This window comes from Bombina bombina, chromosome 6 (assembly GCF_027579735.1).
Source record: "Bombina bombina isolate aBomBom1 chromosome 6, aBomBom1.pri, whole genome shotgun sequence".
Lineage (NCBI taxonomy): Eukaryota > Metazoa > Chordata > Amphibia > Anura > Bombinatoridae > Bombina > Bombina bombina.
The window spans coordinates 263660693-263685095 of record NC_069504.1 but is presented as its reverse complement, the minus strand read 5'-3'; the positions used below and the strand labels follow the sequence as shown (position 1 = coordinate 263685095).

The 24403-nt window shown below is 39.8% G+C and overlaps 1 protein-coding gene across 2 annotated transcripts in view; it reads right to left on the bottom strand.

Moving 5' to 3' along the window:
* Positions 1 to 1252: 1252 nt before the first annotated feature.
* LOC128662837 (uncharacterized) overlaps positions 1253 to 24403 on the bottom strand; it is a 39975-nt gene continuing 16824 nt past the window's right edge. Inside the window, exons 2-4 of one of the 2 annotated variants that reach the window (XM_053716826.1) lie at positions 15284 to 15369; positions 6077 to 6116; positions 1253 to 3713 (exon numbers count right to left, since the gene is read on the bottom strand). The gene's annotated coding sequence lies outside the window, so the exon portion shown is untranslated. The remainder of the gene's footprint in view (positions 3714 to 6076; positions 6117 to 15283; positions 15370 to 24403) is intronic. The other variant, XM_053716827.1, reaches the window with a different exon arrangement.

Here is a 24403-nt window from a genome sequence, read left to right as displayed (position 1 = left end):
TTCAGCCATACATACACAGAACCAGAGCCCTTTAGTGGCTCAGGAGGATAGGTAAACTGCCAGGGACTGGAGGTTCCAGGATCAACTCTGGGTATGCTCTGATGAAAGGCAAGAAGCTGTCTGACCGTGACAACATGATGTAACTATAAATAAACAGCATCATCAAGTTGGGTAATCTCCATTGGAGGCTGTCAGGCCGTATCAACCTGGTTAAAATGACACTCCTACCCAAAATACTTTATCCACTTCTCATGCTGCCGCCGTTACTCATGACCAAGACAGATCTAAATCTACTATCGCACGCTGTGTCTCGCTTCATTTGGAGAGGGGGCAAACCACAAACAGACAAACTGCAACTCCCCTACCTTGGAGGAGGTCTCTACAATTGGGCGGCCTTGGCAGATTGGCAGCTTAATATGGGTCATTTCTGCGATGCGAGGTTGGAAGAAGAGGTGATAGCGCCCTTAGCACTAGCCTATCTTCCCTATAGCACTGTGAAGACCCTCGGTTGCCAATAGAGTACTTTATCGAGATCCATTAAGGGCATGGCGTATGATTCATAAATACCTAAAAGTCGGTTGCCCTGCCCCTAAATTCATTCCCCTAGTAGAAAAAACCCGGACTTTCCAGCGGGGAACAACCATGAGCCGTTTCGCGTCTGGAAGAATCTCTGCCTAGGGGTGGTCGGAGATGTGTTGGACCCGTTACAGCACACAGTGCGATCCTTTCAAGAATTGAAAACCAGATTTCAAGTTCCAAATCGGCATTTCTACGCTTACCTGCAGCTAAGACATTATGTATCAACTCTGCAAACGTCCAACGCAAAGTTTTGGGATTGATCACCTTTTGCTATCTCCCAGACCTTGTTCCATATGGGGCGCTTCTCCTTATCACACTTCTATACGCAACTAATAAAACAGAACAAACCCCTAATTCACACAAACTTACTGACAAAGCAGAACACTGATGTCCCTACAGACGATACAGGATATGAAAGACAGCTTAGATTGCACTAAACAGGCAACACTCATAGTCACCTATAGAGAGGCGCAAATTAGACTGCTAACTACATTACACCACACAGACTACCAAAATGGAGCAATCGATTTCCTAATCAGTGTATTAAGTGTAGCAGCGTATCCCCAATATTCCAACATTATTTCTATACATGTCCGATCATCAGATGTTTTTGGAGACACTACCAATATTGGATAAAAACTACATTTAGCATTGAGATAGTATTGACCACAGCTGAGATATATCTTTTTTTTTTATTATTGAGGAAACAGTAAGTGCATACAATGATCATGACAAGAGCATCACTTCAACCATTTACTTCCTCCCTTCATATAAAGAGCCTTGACTCTGTGAAATCAGTGTCCCCTATTATTTATCTACTGTAAAAGATGCTTTCCCAGAGGTCCCCAACTAACCCCTGCAGAAGTTAATCTGAGATGTAACAAACATACGGGCAATTCATAAACAAAACTAAGGGAGGCTGATAAATAAACATGAGAGCTATAGTGCTTGTTATTTGCTGCTAATAGAAGCAAGATCTTGTCAATCATATTCTCTTTTCGAGATAGCATAGAAACCGAATACATAACCTAACCTCGCAGTGCACAAATGCCAATAAAACACAGCATTATATTAACCATGTTAAGGGAAACATGCATATAGAAACAGGATATAGCATCATACATTTGCATAACAGAGTTTTAGTAAGATATACATGTAGGTAGAAACATGCTACAACATCATGCATTTGCTTAAGAGAATTTTAGTAAGAGAAACACGAATATAGGAACTGGTTAAATCAACATATAATTGCATAATGGAATAGGGCAAAGTCTGACTTGTCTAAGTTATTTCCAGGCCTACTTCCAAGGCTCTAAGCAATTATCCTCTTCTCGCCCGTCTGTCAGGAACCCTTTCAGTTAAATTGGGAGAAACATTTGTCCTCAGTAAAGGAACCACACTCACTCCATGTGATGGGTTGTTTGCCGACAAGGTTCGAGACCGGAGGATATCAGAGGCAGTCCGAGAGTCCCCCTCAAGCTCCCAGAGCAGCTCCGCATTCAGTATAATCTTGCCTGTCGACTCTATCCCATATGATAGGTTAGCATGTTTTGCCGGTGGGTGCGTAGTTGCGAGTTGACATATTTTCTCAAGAAGCCAATATTTAGGTTTTAGAGTTAAAGTGACAGCCAGGTTCTTGGGCTTTGAACTAGTCAGATTGTTGCATTGGCTCTGTTTGGAGCGGTTTTAATGTATGGAGCGATGTTGAATTTTTGTGAACATGTATCAGCTGCAGGGGAGGCTCCACTGGAGCGCCCATTCCCGCGTTGCCAACTCCCAGTGCAGCCACATCTAAGGCTCCGTCTGTACTCATCTTCTTACTTCGTATCTGCTGTTTATCCATTAGATAGTCCCAGGGAGCTCTTTGAAACAAGTCCAACAGGCGTGCTTCCAGCTTTATCAGTATGTTATCTATGCGAGTTGTCAAGCCATGCTCTCTCTCAGCCGCCATATTTGATCTTATAAGAAGGTATTTATTAGCCCTAAATCCTCTGTTCAAATTGATATTTCTTGTCCAAAGTCTCTTTGAGAGTGTGCAAGGCGATATTTTGCTGCTCGTGATCCCGACCTCTGCAAAATACCTCGGCTTTCCGAGGGAGGAAGCGCTGCCTGTTTTGAGCCGCTGCTCCAGGCCTTATTTGTTCAATCTCGTGATCCGGCATCAAGAATACAGCAAATAGCTTAAATTTGTTTTAATATTGAGCATCTCCGTGATACTAGTTATTAGGTTGATTTTTGTGCTGTAAAAGATCTCCTGTATCGGCGGATTTAGGATTTTCTGCCAGAAATCTAGAAATCTGCGGTCATTTCAGACCGCTGCTAGCACACGCTCCAGAGATATATCTTTTTAAGTGGGATGACACCCATAAAAAATATCACAGATTACTCACATTGTGTACATAATTAGCTAGACATTGCATCCTTAATAAATGGATATCTAGGCAACCCCCGACTATAGCCCAGTTTAAGCGCCTGTTGCTGAGACAACTCTTTGTAAAACAGTAGGATGTAAAGCTGGACACAGCCCGCAGACTACGACCCTTCTTACAAAAATGGCAACCTCTTATCACTACATTTAATCAGCCCCGCAGAGATCGATTTTACAGCCCTTTGCCCATTTGGAAGCTATGCTACAGATGAATCTTGGGGGAGAGTGGCAAACTATGACTGACTCAGGAGAGAACTAGGGTCCAGATTTATCCCCTTCTGAGGAAATGCTTTTTTTTTAACAAAGAGTATACCTTCAGTGGGGTCCCTTAATAACCTTTTTTTTTTTTTTTCTTTTTTTTTTTTCCGCCTTCCCTCCCAGTTAGTTGTATAGTTACTTTAATTGTTGTGATTATTTTGTTAATGTTAAACAATTTGGAAACAGAAAGTCCACACGGGACTAGACCTTAAAGACTTTACTTTAATATCAACGGAATGATGGACAATTACGGGATAAAGTCCTGTCTTCTCTTATGTTGTAATAGACTCTTTGAATATTTCATGTACAATCTCAACCAATTGTATGCAAAGTTTTTTTTTTAATTATTTCTATTTTCCTCATTCCCTCTAATGAAAAGCTGAGAAGATGGATGTATCTAACTTCCAGAGGTCTGTATTGATATATTGTCTTGTGTTGAATCTGTTTCCTGCAATAGAAAGAAATAAAAAAAAAATTAAAAAAAAAATTAAACAGCATCATGCACCAATTTGTTGCAGTATTCTAGTTGCCTATAGTACTAATAGCAATTACCCATTGTACATGCATGGCAAGACAGATAAGCAGTATGCTACTTTAGGTGAAACCTCAGTCAGGTAGACTAGTATGAATCATAAAACCTTGCACTTAACATCAACATTTTTTATTTGAAAGCGAATATGGTCTGTTTAGAGCAACCTTTTTAACATATCAGAAGAACACTATATAACTAGGAGGTGGCTTAAACAGCGTAAGCTTAAAGGGATATTAAAGTCCAAATTAAACTTTCATGATTCAGATAGGACATGCCATTTTAAAAAAACTTTCTAATTTAATTTTATCATCAAATTTGCTTTGTTCACTAGTTGCAATTACAGAGGTAAAAAAGTATTTTTCTATAACAGTGTTGGTTATGCAAAAGTAGGGAATAGTAAATAAAGGGATTATCTATCTTTTTAAACAATAACATTTTTGGTGTTTACTATCCCTTTAAACAGAGTAAGATATCTCTAAAAATTAAAAACTGCATCTCATCTCAGCAGTTTGGCATGGTGTTGTCTGAAAAAGTTACTCTACACAAGTTTGTTAGGGTAATAAGTTAACATATGAGGGAAAATATGGTCTTAGGCAACAATAATTTATAAATTCATTGGCCTGTTCCCCTTGCTTATCCACTTTAAAAGTGCAGGGCATCTTGGTGTGGATTTACTGTATCCTTCCATATTGCTCTGTATAGCCCCAACCATCTGTCACATACTGGGCTCAAACACGCTGCACAGCGAACTCCACCACATAGCTGTCATTAGTTCTGTAGGTATCTGTCCAAGGTCTTCCACTCCATCAACAGGAACCAACAGCTGCAGCACAGACTCAGGGTTATAGGATTTCCCGAGTATCTCCAGAGATGAGTCCTGTAACTTCACACCCCTTAGCACAGTTCCACAACCTATCTCAAAAACTCATATACCTGTTTCAAGGTAGGTCCAGTAGTTATGTCACTTTGTGCAGCAGCAGGTATTGCCTTAGTTAGATTACTCTATGTATCTGAAAGATTCCATGAATCCTGTTCATCAAAGTAAGACATAGAATGTCAGGCCACAATGAAGACTCCAGGACACTGTACACCGTATTTCCGAGCTACAACATAAATCAAACTGGAAACCATATTTAATAGTATGCTCTTCATAAAAATAGCAACGTAAAAATATTTGAGGTCCTTCTGTATGAAGCCTACCAGTCCACAAGGTTAAGGCTGATTACAAGCCTGTACTTGAAAGCTGAATGCAGGCTTTAGCCTTAGACTGATATCTGTTTAGAGGCAACCGACCAACCACATAAAAGCATTGAGACACTCAATTTAGCATCAGAAGAGTGAAGCTGGTAGTAAGAAGTTTGGATGTCATCCAAAACAATCAGCTTGAGTCAGTAAATTCTATGACTGCTAAGATGGATATATCCGGAAGTCCCCCCCCCACAGGCAAAGATTTTAATCTCCCATTTTTCCATCTCCTAGATAACTAGTCCCACTATCAGACTCTCTAATTCTACCTTGAAGATGGTTTGGTCTTGTATGCACTCTCTAATGCTAAACAACACCTGCAGACACCTACACCATCACACTAAAGACTATACTTAACCCCTTAAAGAGCAGCGACGTACCCGTTGCTGGTCTTTCTATGGGGGTGTGACAAGCCCAGAAGAAGCCTTGGATAAGGTGAACCGATAATAGACAAAACTCACTACACCGTGGATTATTTAAAAAACTGAGCGTTCAACAAAAGAAGCAATTCTAGGCATTATTTTTGCCCTGTGAGGTAATTAACAGCATTTAGGCTGATATAAAGGAGAAAGCTTTTGGTTTATGTACTATGACCAGTTACCTCCATTGCTGTAATCGACAGAGGCGACAGATACTAGCTATGCTTGAGATTTAGCACTCTCCTAACTTGTCAGACCAAGCGGTTCTCACCTTATTAATATTGCTGCTTCTTTCAATTTTATCAGTTAGTCCGTTGTAGGAGAAGGCGACGGGTATATTTTACCGGCATCGCCGTGGCTAGGGTTGGCTGTATAACAGCAGCTACCGACCACGTTAGAGACATAGTCACAGAATTCAGGGATATGATTGCTTGTGGGTCGCCTTTTTAATAGAATTAATTTAAGATCAATTGGAGCTTCTTTTTTGTAAATCAAGTAGGATCTGTATAGGTTGAACTCGATAGCCCTCTGTCTTCTTTCAACCTCATTTACTATGTTACTTATCCATAGAAAGTAAAATATATAAGGTGGGAAGTTGACATCAGTTCGTTTTACCTTAACAACCATGGGTCCATGTTGGCTTATCTTTCCAGGCCTAATAAAAAAAATAAGTAATCAATTAGCTAATCAATTAACCAACACATATAATAAATACTTAAAGGAACATTAAACCCAATATTTTTCATTCATGATTCAGATAGATCATACAATTTTAAACAACATTCCAATTTACTTCTATTATGTAATTTGCTTCATTCTTTAGATATTATGTGTTGCAGAAATAGCAATGCACATGGGTCAGCCAATCATGCAAGGCATCTATGTGCTGCCACCAATTAGCAGCTACTGATTCTATCTAGATATGCTTTTTCACCAAAGGATATCAAGAAAATGAGGCAAATTAGATAAAATAAGTAAATCAAAAAGTTGTTTGAAATTGCATGCTCTTTCTAAATCATGAAAGAAAAAAAAATGGGTTTCTTGTCCCTTTAAAAGGACAGTCTAGTCAAAATTAAACTTTCATGATTACGATAGGGTATGCAATTTTAAACAACTTTCCAATTCACTTTTATCATCAAATTTACTTTGTTCTCTTGGTAAACCTAAACCTAGGTAGGCTCATATGCTAATTTCTAAGGCTGCCTCTTTTCTCAAAGCATTTGACAGTTTTTCACAGCTAGAAGGCGCCATATAGATAACATTGTGGTTACGCCCATGGATTTACTTAAAATGCTGAAAAAGCTTTTGATTTCATCTCTTCTGATCACTTACATCTTTTGGTAAATTTGGTATTGAAAGTAGATTTGTGTCATTATTAGAATCATTATTATAATTATCCAACATCTTCTCTTATTATTAACTACTTTATCTCAAAATCATTTATTGTATACAGAGGCACAAGGCAGGGGTGCTCTCTCTCCCCCCTTGCTGTTTGATTTAGCAATTGAGTCTTTAGCTATTGCTTTGAGATCCTCTATGGAAGGTATTAAGGTATTCAAAAAATAAGCATTGGTCTCTTTGCATGCGGATGACCTCCTTATTTCTATAAATAAAGCCAGTACAATTATTCCATTAGCTCTTAACCTAATTCAAGTTTGTGGCTCTTTTTCAGGGTTTAAAATAAATTAACTAAAATCTTGGTATGGCTATATATTATATGGCTATATAATATACATTCCAAGATCTCTCACCCCTTTTGAAAAGTTAAAACCTACTTTAAGTATTTGGGAATAAAAAACAATTATCTCACCAGATCTATGGTACAAATTAAATTACAATGATAAAGTAAAAGATATTTGTCATATTTTAAAAAGATAGTCTAGACTCCTGCTATCATTGCTGGATGAAGTAAACATTATTAAAATTATTATATTTCCAAAACTGTTTTACCTAATGCAAGCCTTACCACTACCTCTCTATGAGCAAGATTACAAGTAGCGCGTTATGAGTTTTCTGCGTGCAATATGGTCTTTTCACAATCAATTTCTATTGCGCAGGTATTGAAAAATTGCAATTGCGTAGTTAAAAGGGACAGTCAAGTCCAAAAAAACCTTTCATGATTTAAATAGGGCATGCAATTTTAAACAACTTCCCAATTTACTTTTATCACCAATTTTGCTTTGTTCTCTTGGTATTCTTAGTTGAAAGCTAAACCTAGGAGGTTCATATGCTAATTTCTTAGACCTTGAAGACTGCCTCTAATCTGAATACATTTTGACCACTAGAGGGCATTAGTTCACATGTTTCATATAGATAACATTGAGCTCATGCACATAAAGTGACCTAGGCGTGAGCACTGATTGGCTAAACTGCATGTCTGTCAAAAGAACTGAAATAAGGGAGCAGTCAGCAGAGGCTTAGATACAAGATAATTACAGAGGTAAAATGTGTATTATTATAACTGTGTTGGATATGCAAAACTGGGGAATGGGTAATAAAGGGATTATCTTTATTTTTAAACAACAAAAATTCTGGTGTTGACTGTCCCTTTAAGAGCTAAAGTTAATGCTTTTCTGCAACAAAAATGTTTCACGAAACACTTCAAAAATACATTACAAAGTACACTTACACTCATATTAACACTGTCTAATAAAATTATTTAAAAAAATATTGCACACAAAAGTTATAAGGGCTCAAAGATAGGAGATCTCGGGTGTTAGAAGAAAAAAAACCTGACGCAGGAATTTTACATTGACATACATACACATACATAGAGAACATGGATTTATATGTACAGACATACTGTATGTTTAACTATGGAGATAATGAAAAGATTTTACATTAAAATCTTATGCACATTAAACAATATCTCATATGTATTTTTAATGCAATATTCACATAAAGATCTCAAGATATCTATATATCTATATATATATATATATATCTATATATATATATTCATATACATATCTCACAATAAATAGATATATCAGTCCAAATATCATCAAATATTTAGAAAAATATTTAATTAGAAATAAAATACATTTTCAGGTACACTTTTCAAGGAGAATTTTAGGGTTTGTTTGTTTTTTCTATTTGTCTTTTTCCATTGACTTCTATGGGGAATACGCGAAAGTGCACGCGATTTCGCAGTTTGCATAACACGCGCGCAAAATAAGTTATTTCTTAACTTGTTTTACCTGTGCAACCCCAAATGCGAAAAAGCCATAACGCGTGCAAGGTTTTCGCAACTGATTTGCCGCGCGACTTGTAATCTTGCTCTATACGTCTGATATAAAGTTGATTAATAAGAGTTTAGTTAATTTTTCTCTGGCAAGGGCCATGCTGTGTATCAAAAACTTTCACAAGGAGGCATTAATCTACCAGATTTTGCAATTTGCAATAAAGCAGCTTTTGCAAAATATGTGCTTGACTGGGTGTCAAAGTAATTATTATAAAGATAGCTAGAAAATGTTTCTCAACTCCTAAATAGGGAAAACAACTCATTTAAAGGGTCACTCAAGTCAAAATAAACTTTCAGAATTCAGAAAGAGCATGCAGTTTTAAGACATTTTCTAATTTACAAGATCCTACTGAGCATGTGCTCAAGCTCACAGGGTATACATACAATAGTCTGTGATTGGCTGATGTCTGTCACATGCTACAAGGGGCTGGAAAATGGAAGTAAAAATACATTTATCAAAAAAAAAATCTACTGCTTATTTGAAATTCAGAGTATGTGTTATTGCATTGTCTTTTTATTATGCATTTGTTAATTATGCAATTTAACTGCATTGATTGGTCCTTTAAATCTTTTTAACAAAGTAAAAAAATAACTCAGGAGAGGAGAGGCGTGGCTAAGAGGCAGCCACGACTGGTCGCACTTTATGAAGCTCCTGGATCTTTCATCAATAATCTGCTAATTATTCTAATCAAATCCTACCAGCCTACTTTAGATCCTCAATTTATAATTCCTGTGCTATTGGCACCTGGTTTTCTGCTAGGATCGACCATCCATATAGAACCCCCCTTCAATAACCCGGGGTGAGCAACTTTTGATCTGTCATCGATACCATCATTTGCTAAACTTTATTATGGAGGAATCATCTTCATTTATATATGCCCTACTCAGGGATCTTGAGCACAAGCTTGACGAGAATTTTACTGACATAATGACTACTACTAGAGATGAGGTCCACAAGAAAGATCCTCGACAGCCAATGGGACTTATGTCCGCCACTATAACAGAAGCTGCTTTAGTTAAAAAAGACAGGAGATCCTTACCAACCACTCTGATCTCACCTCTGATCACAGTCAGCATAATGAAAGAAGGGAAGGCCTTTCTTTGAGCAGCAGTAACGCTCAGGAACTGACCGTAATCTTGACAGATACTGGGGACCTTTGTGCTACCGCTCAGCAACCCCCACTACTCCCCTTGATGTCCGATACTGGTATCTCTGAGGGGACTTGTCACTTACCTCTGGCCCATTGCGGGGGATGTACGGCCGACTTCCCTCTGCAGGGTCAGGGGTTTCTAGCTTCCTTGGAATGTATAGAGGGCCGGGACATACAGGAGACACATTTTTGGATGCTCACCTTTAGCATCCAAATCATCCGAAGCCCTGAATACAATGATCCCGATCTGCTTCCCAGCTACTTTGAATGGACTCCCCTTATGTCTACTCAGGAATCTGAGGTACTCCACATAGTCATCCCCTGTAGTGTGTCCAATTTGAAACATTATTTTATTTACCCTGGATGTCAATCGCCCTGTGAACCATACATAACTGTATACTTATAACTTGTCTCACCCCTCATATTTATCCCTTAGCAGTCCTTTACTCCCTAGGCTTCATTTAACTAAGATACCCCACCTACAGCTAAAGACCTCATAATGATAGATTTACTTCATTATATTCCAGTTAGGGTTCCTGTTAATACCCCACCTACAGCTAAAGACCTCATAACGATAGATTTACTTCATTATATTCAAGTTAGGGCTTCTGTTAATACTTATGTTTGAGTATATTGTCTGCAAGTTCCATTTTCCCATCCTCAAACAATTAAGGTCTTATTGTGTATTTATCTCAAATACTCCTATATAGCACATTACGATAGTACTTAAATGGAGCGTACAACCATAACCTATGATATGTACTGTTGTTGCTCACATATATACCATGTATGTTACCTACTTACATCCTGTTAATGTATCCTCTCTGTTATTGGACATATATTTTATGTTATTCATAAGTAAAACCTCAATAAAAGGTTTGAAAATAAAAAAAATCAAATCATCATTTATTTGCGAATTATCAAATAAGAAGTTATAGTTTGAGCCTAATACAACAATGTGGATATAATTGGAATTCTGAGTTGATGGATAGACTGTTTAACTTATTTAGAGAAGGTATTTTTTTCATTTTCTTATTTACATAAATAGGAAAAATACACAAAAAAATTGAAAATGTATTAAATATTAATGTAGCAGATAATGTAATGATTAAAAGCTTTAGAAGAGTTTCAAAAATGTATCTATATGTGTATTATCACGAAGCACAAACTAAATTAATTCATATGACTTATCTAACAGAAGACAGAATGGCTAAAATTACTAGAGCAGATATATTTTTTTTAAATTCTTTTTATTGAGAGAAAGTCAATGTCTATACATAACCATCATATAGTCACAATGCGAGTGACAATGAAACATAAGAGGAAACAAAACATTACATAAAGAAAAAAGGTGACATTGCATAACTCCATGTCTCATACAATATGCTTCTAGCATTCTAGTGGTAGTTAGTACACTACATAAACATTGTATACACATTCTTTTCATATTCAGTAGTTCTCTCATATTTTGTATTATACCATAGAGAGGATTACTTCTCTCTACGAAACTTTTAAACAAATTAACAATCTAACATTAAACTTTAACAATTTCTGAGTGAGCCGAGTTATTTGACTAACGAATAACTTACGTAGGTACTTAGCAGCGTCAAGGGATCAGTATATATTATTAAAAAAAAGGGGGGGAAACAAAAAAAACATTACAAGAACTCAACATCATTACCTAGTGTCCCCTTCCTCTCATGAATCTTCTAAGAAGATTCTAGTGTCCCGAAATGGTAACACGACTTGCCTTTTTACTTCTAATTAGAATGTTAGAATTAGCCTGCGCCATTTTGTGCAAAAATAGATAAATCGATTCTGTACATCTACTCTGACGTCTACCTGCTCCACAAATAATTGTGATTTTAACATATTGCGGAAACAAGTAAAAGAAGGTGCTGTTTTCTTAATCCACTGCTTAAGTATACATTTCCATGCTAATAGGATTATTAAAGTCAATACTGAATCAAACTGTCTGTACTCTGCTTCCCATTGCATAAATAATACACTATTTGGTTCTAAGATAATCAAAAGTTTTAACTGTTTATTGATCCAATATTGGATTTTACTCCAGAATTGCTTTATCATTGGACAGGTCCACATATAGTGCAATAGGCTAGGGGATTCCACAGAGCATTTGGAGCATTTATTGAGCCAATCAGTGACCCATTTGGCCATTCCTCTAGGTGTCAAGTAGGCCCTATATAGGAGTCTAGTCTGGGTCTCCCTAAGTGCTGCGGATAAAGTGGCTTTTCTAATCTTTTCCAGTCCCTCCCAAGCCTCCGCCCACGTAATCCCCTGAATACCTTCCCACTCCCATCCCGCCAGCAGAATCGGTTGTATTTGTTGCAGACACTTTTGTAAAAGAACTTAGTTTATCTCTGATAAGGAAAATCTACTCATTTTGAAAAGGGATTGAGTGAGTCCAGAAATCAGGGTTGTCTCTGACCAATGCCCCCACATACTGACGTATCTTAAAATAACCATCAAAATGAACATTTGGGAAGTTATGTTCTCTCTGTAAAGAGGTAAATGTTTTCAATGAGTGTGTCAGTGGATCTATTAGTAAACTAACATCTTTCAAACCTAATTGTTCCCAATGCAAGAACGGTCTCATGTCCATGCCTGCCGGAAAGTCTGTGTTGCCGCTAATTGGTATGACACTTTTTCTTAAAAAATCTGTGGGCTTGATGCCAGGCCCGTAGTGGGTCTCGGTATAAGAGATTCAGAGCCACCAATTTAGCACTCCCTGATTTAGGCATGTGCAAGAGATATGCCAAAGAGATGCCATCTAAGGCTGCTCGTTCCAAACTATGCTTACAAAAATGTTGTGTGCCGACCTGCCAATCCAGGACCAAGCGAACCAGAGATGCCCAATTATATAATTTAAAGTCCGGTAAGGACAAACCACAGTTAAGATAATTAATATTTAGCTTGTCAGTTGAAACCCAAGGTTTGCCCCCTTTCCATATAAAGAATCTTACTGCAGAGTTCAATGAGTTCACATAAGCTTTAGTTAGCAGTAGGGGCAGCATAAGCATTGAATACAAAAGGCAGTGAAGAACCACCATCTTAAGGAGGCTTATCCATTCTGCTAATGAAAGGGGAAGGGACTTCCAGCTTCTCATCCAACTACAGAGTTTAGCATACATAGGAGTGAGGTTAGTAGAGTAGAGTTTGTTGGGATTCACGTGAATCTGTATACCGAGATACGTTATTGTGTGATTGGCTATCCTGTAAAGTTTTCAAAATGGGGGTAATGTGAATTTTGGGGTCAAGGACAAATAGCAGCATATCATTTGCATAGAGCGCCAGGTGTTGGAGATCCCCTGCGATATCGATACCAGGGGACATTTGCCGAAGCTTAATTGCTAAAGGCTCTAGGGCCAAATTAAAAAGCAGAGGGGAATGAGGATACCCCTGTCTAGTGCCCCGTTGCAAGTTTACATCGGGGGAGAACATTTTATTGACACATATGTTAGCTTTTGGTGCGGTGTAAAGAGCTTGTATGAATGAGAGGAAAGGGCTCGAGAAATTAAACCCACGCATAGTGGAGAAAAGATGTTCTCACTCAACCCTATCAAAGGCCTTCTCTGTGTCCAATGACAACAGGAAGGCCTCCGATAGCAACGCATCTGATCCACATCTCCTATTCCATTAATGCTGAATTACTGATGATCTTAAGAGCATGAAGCCCGTCTGATCTTCATGAATAAGATCTGGTAGAATAAATTTAAGACGTTCCGCTAAAAGCTTGGTTAGAATCTTGTAGTCCGAATTTAATAAGAAAATCGGTCTATGTGATTCCGGAAGGAGAGCATCATACGCCGCAGAGAAGGTGGCCGACGGTGTACCATCCTTAGAAAACTATTCAGAAAAAAGGTCCGGTAGGACTGTGGTTACTTGTGGTTTTAGCATTCTATAAAGTTCTATGGGCAGCCCATCTGGACCTGCCGCTTTTCCCAAAGCTAGGGACATAATGTTTTTATCCACCTCCTCTCTAGTGATAGGTACTTTAAGCTTATCCAACTGCTCCCTTGATATTTGCGGTAAAGCAATTGAGTCCCAAAACTCTTGCTGAACTCTTTCCGAAGTCGGTGGGCTACTGGTGTATAATTTGGTATAATATGACGCAAAAGCCTCTGCAATACATTTAGAGTCTTTAATGAGTCTTTGATTGCAGCAATATGTCTTGTGGATGTTTTTAAGTTTTCCAAAGATGCTAGCAATCTGCCAGATTTGTCTCTGTATCTATAATATTTACCCCTGGTCCTTAAAAGTGTTTGAGAGGTTTGGTAAGCCAACAAAGCATCATTTTCCTTTTTGGTTGAAATGTATTTTTGATGGTTGATCCTTGTGGGTGTATTACGATAGCTAAGATAGGATGTAGCTAAGTTATCTCTCAATCTTTCAAGCCTCTCCGTGTGTGTTTTTTTCCTACGAGACATATAAGCTAGAATGTTTCCCGTAATAACTGCTTTCGCCTTGTTCCAAAAGAGATCTGGAGTCACTAGATGTTGTGAATTGTTAGTATGAAAATCATCCCAGCATTCCACCAAATAGTGTTGTAACTCCTGGGATGTAGCTAAATATTGTGGAAAGAGTTTGCTTGTTACAAGAAGGTATTGCTGTGTCTAGAAAAAGTCCTATGGGGGCATGATCAGAGACAACCACATCTCCAATTTTGGCATCTATGGTCTGAGGGATTAAGGAATTGAATATCATGAACAGGTCAATGCGAGGAATGGTGGGTGAGGCCCAGGAGACACGTGAAATCTTTTCCATCTGGATTTAATTTACGCCAAATATCCACCACATCCTGGGAAGCCGTCAGAGCCTGAAAGATTTCTATTTCAAATGTATTGCTTATCTTGGGGGGGTGATTTGCTTGCACCTATTGAGATCCCTAAAGCCTATCGCACTGTGGATTAGGAGCTAGATTAAAGTCCCCTCCTAGTATGATGGCTGTACCAAGATAGGGGGTAAGAACAGTGATTAGGTCCTCCCAGAACACTTTGCTGTTTCTTTATTAGGTGCATAGATATTGCACATGGTATAGGTTTTATCTGCAATTTTGGCTTGAACAATAACATATCTCCCCTCCTGGTCTTTAAGTACTGTCACAGCATCAATATCCATTTTGTCCCCCCAAACAATATGGCCAACCCTCTACTAGCACTTTTATAAGAGGCAAACTCAACCCTCCTCACCCAATCTCTCCTTAATTTTGCATGTTCTAAATCAGTCAATTGTGTCTCTTGTAGAAACGCAATGTCTACACCCTTCTTTCTTAACTGTGTTATGATGGTTTTTCTTTTAATGGGAGAATAAATTCCCCCAACATTCCAAGAATATATATTAAATCTTAATGTAAGTTTGGATACAGTGTGTAATGGGATTGCAAAGGAGAAAAACAAAATCTCTCACATGTTTGTTGCTCTCTGTATGTGAGGTAGTCCAAAAAGTATATTGATACTGGGCCCTCTCGCTCAAGTTCTTTCAAATCATTTGGTCTGAAAAAAAAAATTAATAGTTCAAGTAACCATAAACATATATCATTACTCTAAATAAATATGTATCAAGACACATTTTTCTTATTCCACAGTTCTCATAAAAATCTTTGAGTAAAACAGTGTATTCAATATAAGTAAATTTCTTTGGAATAAATTTCCCCAGTTCTATCAAAACCATAAACCAACTTCAGTAACATAAACTCATGTAATGTAGAACATAACTATGGGCATCCCCTAACATGAAGGGGTCGTCTACCCCTGTCATAACGGCAGAAGCCATTACTTAAAATATGATGGTGTCATGTTTAGCTTAACAGTATAACCCTTCAACCCACTCCTCCATGAGAATGACTAGGACTCAGAGATCCTCTTTCTGCATCTAGATAGTTTTGTGCTTCCTGTGGAGAATCAAAAAATGTGTTCCCCCTTACAGTGGCAATCTTAAGTTTGGCAGGGTAAAGAAGAAATGCCTGTCTACCTTCTCTGTTAAGTTTGGAACACAGTGGGAAGAATTCCCTGTTTTTTCATTAGGTCCACTGAGTAATCCTGGAGCAATAAGATTTTAGAGTTGGCGTATGTCAAGGTATCTACTTTCCTATAACAGGGAGCTTAGTTTGGAAATGCAAGAATTTAATCATGACTGGTCGGGCTTGAATATTATTCTCCATATTAAGTCTCTCTGGGCCCACTCTGTGTGCCCTTTCTACACTGCCCATCAGGCTCTCAGGTGGAAGATTTAACAAAGTAGGGAGGGTAATTTCAACAAATTTTAGAATGTCAGTTAGTCTGACAGATTCGGGCAGCCTTAAAAGGTGTACATTATTACGCTGCAATCTATTTTCGAGGTTGTCTAGATGTTGCTGTAATTAAAGGGATTGTTTTTCCAAGAACTCAAATTTTGCCATAATTAGTGACCTGTGTGTCTTCGAGGTCAGAGATACTAGTCTCTGCCTCAGTTATCCTTGTCAAAAATTGTTTAACATCCTCCGCCAGAGTATTTACTCTTTTTTGAAGGTTTTCTATTTTGGGCAAAAAACAGAATTTATGCTTACCTGATAAATTACTTTCTCTTGCGGTGTATCCAGTCCACGGATTCATCCTTTACTTGTGGAATATTCTCCTTCCCTACAGGAAGTGGCAAAGAGAGCACACAGCAGAGCTGTCCATATAGCTCCCCCTCTAGCTCCACCCCCCAGTCATTCGACCAAAGGTTAGGAAGAAAAAGGAGAAACCATAGGGTGCAGTGGTGACTGAAGTTTAAACAAAAAATTTTTACCTGACTTAAATGTCAGGGCGGGCCGTGGACTGGATACACCGCAAGAGAAAGTAATTTATCGGGTAAGCATAAATTCTGTTTTCTCTTGCAAGGTGTATCCAGTCCACGGATTCATCCTTTACTTGTGGGATACCAATACCAAAGCTTTAGGACACGGATGAAGGGAGGGAACAAGACAGGTACCTTAAACGGAAGGCACCACTGCTTGCAAAACCTCTCTCCCAAAAATAGCCTCCGAAGAAGCAAAAGTATCGAATTTGTAAAATTTGGAAAAAGTATGCAGTGAAGACCAAGTCGCTGCCTTACAAATCTGTTCAACAGAATCCTCATTTTTGAAGGCCCATGTGGAAGCCACTGCTCTAGTAGAATGAGCAGTAATTGTTTCAGGAGGCTGCTGGCCAGCAGTCTCATAGGCCAAACGGATGATGCTTTTCAGCCAAAAGGAAAGAGAGGTAGCAGTCTATTCTGACCTCTCCTCTTACCAGAATAGATAACAAACAAGGAGGATGTTTGTCTGAAATCCTTAGTTGCTTGTAAATAGAACTTTAAAGCACGAACTACATCAAGATTGTGTAACAGACGTTCCTTCTTCGAAGAAGGATTAGGACACAGAGAAGGAACAACTATTTCCTGGTTAATATTCTTGTTAGAAACAACTTTAGGAAGAAAACCAGGCTTGGTACGCAAAACTACCTTATCTGCGTACCTTACCAGGTAAGGTGAATCACACTGTAAGGCAGATAATTCTGAAACTCTTCGAGCAGAAGAGATAACTACCAAAAACAAAAACTTTCCAAGATAACAACTTAATATCTATGGAATGTAAAGGTTCAAACGGAACGCCTTGAAGAACTGAAAGAACTAGATTTAGACTCCATGGCGGAGCCACAGGTTTAGAGACAGGCTTGATTCTGACTAAAGCCTGAGCAACGCTTGAACGTCTGTTACCTCTGCCAGACGCTTGTGTAAAAGGATAGACAGAGCAGATATCTGTCCCTTTAAGGAACTAGCTGACAATCCTTTCTCCAATCCTTCTTGGAGGAAAGACAATATCCTGGGACTCCTAATCTTACTCCATGAGTAACCCTTGGATTCACACCAACCCAGATATTTCCACCATATCTTATGGAAGATTTTCCTGGTGACAGGCTTTCTAGCCTGAATCAGAGTATCTATAACTGGCTCAGAGAAACCACGCTTTGATAGAATTAAGCGTTCAATCTCCAAGCAGTCAGACAAAGAGAATCTCCGGTCTCCTCGTCCAACTGAATTTGAGAAGACAAATCTGCATAATCCCCATTCCACTGTTTGAGCATGCATAGTTGCAGTGGTCTGAGGTGTATCCGAGCAAAAGGGACTATGTCCATTGCCGCTACCAATAATCCGATTGTCTCCATGCACTGAGCCACAGATGGCCGGGGAATGGAATGAAGAACTCGGCAAGTAGTTAAGCGTTTTAATTTTCTGACCTCCGTCAGAAATATTTTCATTTCTACAGAGTCTATTAGAGTCCCTAGGAAGGAAACCCTTGTGAGAGGGGAAAGAGAACTCTTTTTGATGTTCACCTTCCACCCGTGAGACCTCAGAAAGGCCAGTACAATCTCCGTGTGAGACTTGGCTCTTTGGAAAGATGGTGCCTGAATTAAGATGTCGTCTAGGTAAGGCGCCACTGCTATGCCCCGCGGTCTTAGAACCGCTAGGAGGGACCCTAGCACTTTTGTGAAAATTCTGGGAGCAGTGGCTAAGCCGAAAGGAAGAGCCACAAACTGGTAATGCTTGTCCAGAAAAGTGAACCTGAGAAACTGGTGATGATCCTTGTGGATAGGAATGTGTAGGTATGCACCCTTTAGATCCACGATAGTCATATATTGACCTTCCTGGATCATTGGTAAGATTGTCCGAATGGTCTCCATTTTGAATGATGGGACTCTGAGGAATCTGTTTAGAATTTTTAGATCCAGGATGGGTCTGAAAGTTCCCTCTTTTTTGGGAACCATAAACAGGTTTGAGTAAAAACCCAACCCTTGTTCCGCAATTGGAACTGGATGGATCACTCCCATTGTATGTAAATCTTCTACACAGCGTAAAAACGCCTCTTTCTTCGTCTGATCTGTAGACAGACGAGAAATGTGGAACCCTCCCCTTGGAGGAGAGTCCTTGAATTCTAGAAGATATCCCTGGGATACAATCTCTAATGCCCAAGGATCGTGTACATCTCTTGCCCAGGCCTGAGGGGAGAGTGAGAGAGAGTGTGAGTGAGAGAGTGAGTGAGTGAGTGAGTGAGTGAGTGAGTGAGTGAGTGAGTGAGTGAGTGAGTGAGTGAGTGAGTGAGTGAGTGAGTGAGTGAGTGAGTGAGTGAGTGAGTGAGTGAGTGAGTGAGTGAGTGAGTGAGTGAGTGAGAGAGAGAGAGAGAGAGAGAGAGAGAGAGAGAGAGAGAGAGAGAGAGAGAGAGAGAGAGAGAGAGAGAGAGAGAGAGAGAGAGAGAGACTGCCCCCTACTAGATCCGGTCCCGGATCGGGGGCTACCCCTTCATGCTGTCTTGGTGGCAGCTGCAGGCTTTTTGGCCTGTTTACCCTTATTCCAGCCCTGGTAAGGTTTCCAGGTTGCCTTGGGCTGTGCAGCGTTACCCTCTTGCTTTGCAGCCGGAGAGGATGAAGCGGGGCTGTTCCTGAAATTACGAAAGGAACGAAAATTAGCTTTGTTCTTTGTCTTAAAGGACTTGTCCTGAGGGAGAGCATGGCCTTTTCCCCCGGTGATTTCTGAAATAATCTTTCAATTCAGGCCCGAAGAGGGTCTTTCCTTTGAAAGGGATGTTCAAAAGCTTGGATTTAGACGACACATCGGCCGACCAGGACTTTAGCCATAGCGCCCTGCGCGCCAAAATGGCGAAACCTGAATTTTTTGCCACTAACTTAGCTATTTGGAAAGCGGCATCAGTGATAAAAGAAGCTAGCTTTAGAGCCTTAATTCTATCCATAATTTCCTCATATGAGGTCTCTGTCTGGAGCGAGTCTTCCAGCGCCTCAAACCAGAAAGCGGCTGCAGTAGTTACGGGAATAATGCAGGCAATAGGCTTGAGAAGAAAACCTTGTTTAACAAAAAAATTCTTAAGTAAACCCTCTAACTTCTTATCCATAGGGTCTTTAAAAGCACAACTGTCTTCAATTGGTATGGTTGTGCATTTAGCAAGTGAAGAAACAGCCCCCTCCACCTTAGGGACCATCTGCCACGAGTCCCGCACAGGGTCAGATATGGGGAACATTTTCTTAAAAACAGGAGGGGGAACAAAGGGAACACCTGGTCTATCCCACTCCCTAGTAACGATATCCGCAATCCTCTTAGGGACCGGAAACACATCCGTGTAAACAGGGACCTCTAGGTACTTGTCCATTTTACACAATTTCTCTGGGATCACCAAAGGGTCGCAGTCATCCAGAGTAGCTAATACCTCCCTAAGCAAAAAGCGGAGGTGTTCTAGTTTAAATTTAAAAGCCAATGTATCTGAATCTGTCTGAGGAGGAACCCTTCCTGTTATCAGAGACTTCTCCCTCAGACATCAAATCCCTTGCTCCCACTTCAGAGCGCTGTGAGGGTATATCGGATACGGCTACCAAAGCGTCAGAATGCTCATAATCTGTTCTTAAAATGGAGCTATCACGCTTTGCAGGTAACACGGGCAGTTTAGATAAGAAGGCTGTAAGAGAATTATCCATGACTGCCGCTAAGTCTTGTAATGTAAAAGGGTTAGACGCACTAGAGGTACTAGGCGTCGCTTGCGCGGGCGTAACTGGTTGTGACACTTGGGGAGAGGCAGACGGGCTACCCTCGTTACCTTCAGTCTGAGAATCATCTTGGGCCACATTCTTAAGTGCAACAATATGATCTTTAAAGTGTATAGACATATCAGTACAAGTGGGACACATTCTGAGAGGGGGTTCCACCATGGCTTCTAAACACATTGAACAAGGATTTTCCTTAGTGTCAGACATGTTTAACAGACTAGTAGTATACACAAGCAGGCTTGGAAATCACTTTAATCAAATAAAAAACACAATTTGAAAAAAAAGATAAAAAGAGCACACAATTTTACAAAACAGTGAAAAATGCAGCAATCCTTTTGAAATTTTCACAGTATGTACCTAAAGCCTTAATACGATTGCACCACAAGTTGCAAAACGATTAACCCCTTAATGCACAAACCGGAGCAGCCTAAAGCCAACACCTGGTTAAAATTACTACAGCACCTTGCCACAGCCTTGCTGTGGCCCTACCTGCCCTTAGGGATCAGATTTGGGGGAATATAGCTTCCTTAAGGCCCTCAAACAGCAGCAGGACCCTCCATGTGAAACAGCATGAACTTCTCTGCAATTCTAACTGCGCATCTGAGGCGCGAAATTAGGCCCCTCCCACTCTACTCCGGAGCTGTGAGGCCTAGGAAATCACTCCTAAGTGAATAAAAAATAGCCATGTGGGTAATAACCCCAGAAAGAACCCAAAAGGACTTTCAAAGTGTCTTGCAAACAATATTTTCCTTTGCTAAACAATCGATTGCCCTGAATAAGTGTCAACCAGCATAATTAGCCCTGTTTTGTAAGCATTCAATTCCTTACTAAGTCTGTGAACATAGCTTACCCTCCCCTCATGGGGATATTGTCAGTCTCTTCTAGCATTATCTCAGTCTTGTCTAGAAATAAATGACTGAACATACCTTATTGCAGATCACCCTGCAAACTGTTCCCAACAACTGAAGTTTTCTGGTACTCCTCAGTCCTGTGTGGGAACAGCAGTGGATTTTAGTTACAACATGCTAAAATCATTTTCCTCTCAGCAGAAATCTTCATCACTTTTCTGCTAGAGAGTAAATAGTACAAACCGGTACCATTTAAAATAAACTTTTGATTGAAGATAATAAAAACTACAATTCTAACACCACATTCACTTTACCCTCCCGAGAGAGACCCTAGTGCTTAGAGCCGGCAAAGAGAATGACTGGGGGGTGGAGCTAGAGGGGGAGCTATATGGACAGCTCTGCTGTGTGCTCTCTTTGCCACTTCCTGTAGGGAAGGAGAATATCCCACAAGTAAAAGATGAATCCGTGGACTGGATACACCTTGCAAGAGAAATAGAGTAGAAATTTGTTTTACAATTGGGTGTGTGTCATGCAAACTGCCCTCTAATGGGAAATTATAGGTCTGTACTTAACTCGCATTGTCTGATTCAGTCTTAGCCCTGTGATCATTGTTTTTGTTACGACTCACCATTGAGGTCTAAGATAGATATTTCTCCATACACTGAAAAGCTAGTCGTTATTGAAACAAGGGCTACAGATTTGCATAAAATATGAATAGTAAACAAGTCTGAATAAATCTAACCAACCCGCTAAATACCACCCAAACAGGGTTTTCCTGGTTTTACCACTCTATGCTTAACCCAAGTATGTTTCATAACCTGTAAGCATAATCAGAAAACCTGAGCAAACAGCTTTCAATACAAAAGTACAGCAGAATATATTCAAACATTTATACAGAAGTATATAACAAAAAAAAAAAAAAAAAAAAAAAAAAAAAAAAGTACAATACAGCAGTGACCCTTCCTGATTTGTATAGTCCAGGTGTTCCTCTATGCCAGGATAGCAGATATATATCTTATCATAGGATGTACAAGCCTATGCAACAGATTGTTGACAAATCTCACTGGTTGCTGGTAAGTGGAAGTTAATATGAATTACAGGGATTCCACACACAATGCGCAGAATATTTCAAGGTGAAGTCACAGTTGATACTATGGATCCTTAATACAGCACCAGTGTGATGGGAGAAAGCTTTATGCGGTGGAAGAGGCTAAGATGTTTCAGTTACCGCTGCATCAATTATGCTGCCTTAATCAATAGAGCAGGGCACACCCAGTGAGAAAAGTTGCCACTGTAATCCTTCTGTGTGATGCAAGCAATCGGTGCAGCCTCAGGGATGTCAGAGTTATGACCAGTGTTGAAGAAACAAGGAAAGGAGCTAGGTAGTTAAGTATCCAGTAAAGGTGCAATAAACATATGTCCACAGCATGTTATGTTAACGATGTGCCTTGTTGCTGAAAAATACTTGGCGCTAAGATATGTTAGGAGTGTGTTAGTCTCACAGAGGGCCCTAATGCTAGGAGACTGCTCCGGTAAGTAGGGAAGAGTAATAAGTGAGCTGTTTAGTACATTACCACCACCACTGCTCTGCTGCGCACCATTCATCCACTTCTCCTCAGGCCGGTATTGCTGAATCAGGCCCGCAACGGGCGCTGGTGTTTTTGTGCCCTTTTCCCAGTGACTCTGGCACTGCCGGTTTAGGTGATGTCCTTGCTGGAGTCCGTGCTTGGGGAGTTCGTGTTGCGGGAGTCCAGTGTTCCTGTATCTCTTTAACAGTTTATAAGCTGCACAGTCTCCCTTCCATATAATTTCACCCTTGTGTCATCCCCAGATCCGCCACGCTTTCAGAAGCATTGATGGTCCAGGGTGACCGGTCCGGTCTTCACAGGAGTTGTGATATCACGCTCCCGATGTCGACGAGGCACCAGTGATCACCTTACTGGTACAGTGATCGGTGCGCTGTTGTGGCGCACTTGGTCAAATTTTAGCCGGGCTTCGGTGGGGGAGAGATTACCAACTTCTGCCAATATAAGAGAATCTGGGTGTACGATTCCTCCATTCTGGGCAGTCTGCCAAGGACATAGGCTGGGCTGAGAAAGATCCCCAAAAAAGTATTTTTTTCAGCTTTTGAGAGATCTGCAGTGGGAGCTCTGTTTCCCTGCTGCTATCCTCAGTGTCCGCCCACCGGAAGTCCAGAGCAGATTATAGTTTATGTAGAAAATGTAGGTTAAGAAATGTATATATATTACATTGCTTATTGCACTGTTATAAGATCAGAACGTTTTGGTTTAGAGTATGTTACTGAATAAATAAAATATATCAGACAAGGATAAACTTTGAAACTCATGATATTTCTCTCCTACTTGACGGTTTAAAGTATAAAGAAAGGACTAGGATCATAAATATGACTTAATGAACTGGTAGGAAAATTATTTTGAAATTATAGAAAACTCGGAAAGGACTATCACTTAGGAATTTGATTCATGATCTTCGTGTAGAGGGTGGATTAGAGAGTTTTATACAGAAATGAGAGAAAATATCAGATAGATTACAAGTTTGGCATTATGACTGCAAAAGCAGCGTTATGGCCCATAAAGCTGCTTTTTCCCTAACGCTGCTATTACAAGTCTTGTAGGTATAGGTGTACTGCACACCTTTTAGCCTGTCACGCATGTCAGTACAGCACTTTTTCAATGGGACTTCCATAGTGCCGGTATTATGAGTTTGCCTGGGAGGCCAAAAAGTGAGCGGTACACCATATACTGACAAGATCCGTACCGCCATCTAAAGTCAGTAGTTATGAGTTTTACGTTACAAAGCTGTAGCATAAAACTCATAACTAAAGTGTTACAAAGTATACTACCACCCATAAACTACCTCTTAACCCCTAAACCGAGGCCCTCCCGCATTGCAAAAACTATATTAAATTTATTAACCGCTAATCTGCCGCTCCCGACAACGCCGCCACTATTAAAATATATTAACCCCTATTCCGCCGCTCCCCGACATTGTCGCCACTATAATAAACCTATTAACCCCTAAACCGCCGCCCTCTCGCATTGCAAACACTATTTAAATATTAACCCCTAATCTGCTGTCTGCCCACACCGCTGCTATAATAAACCTAT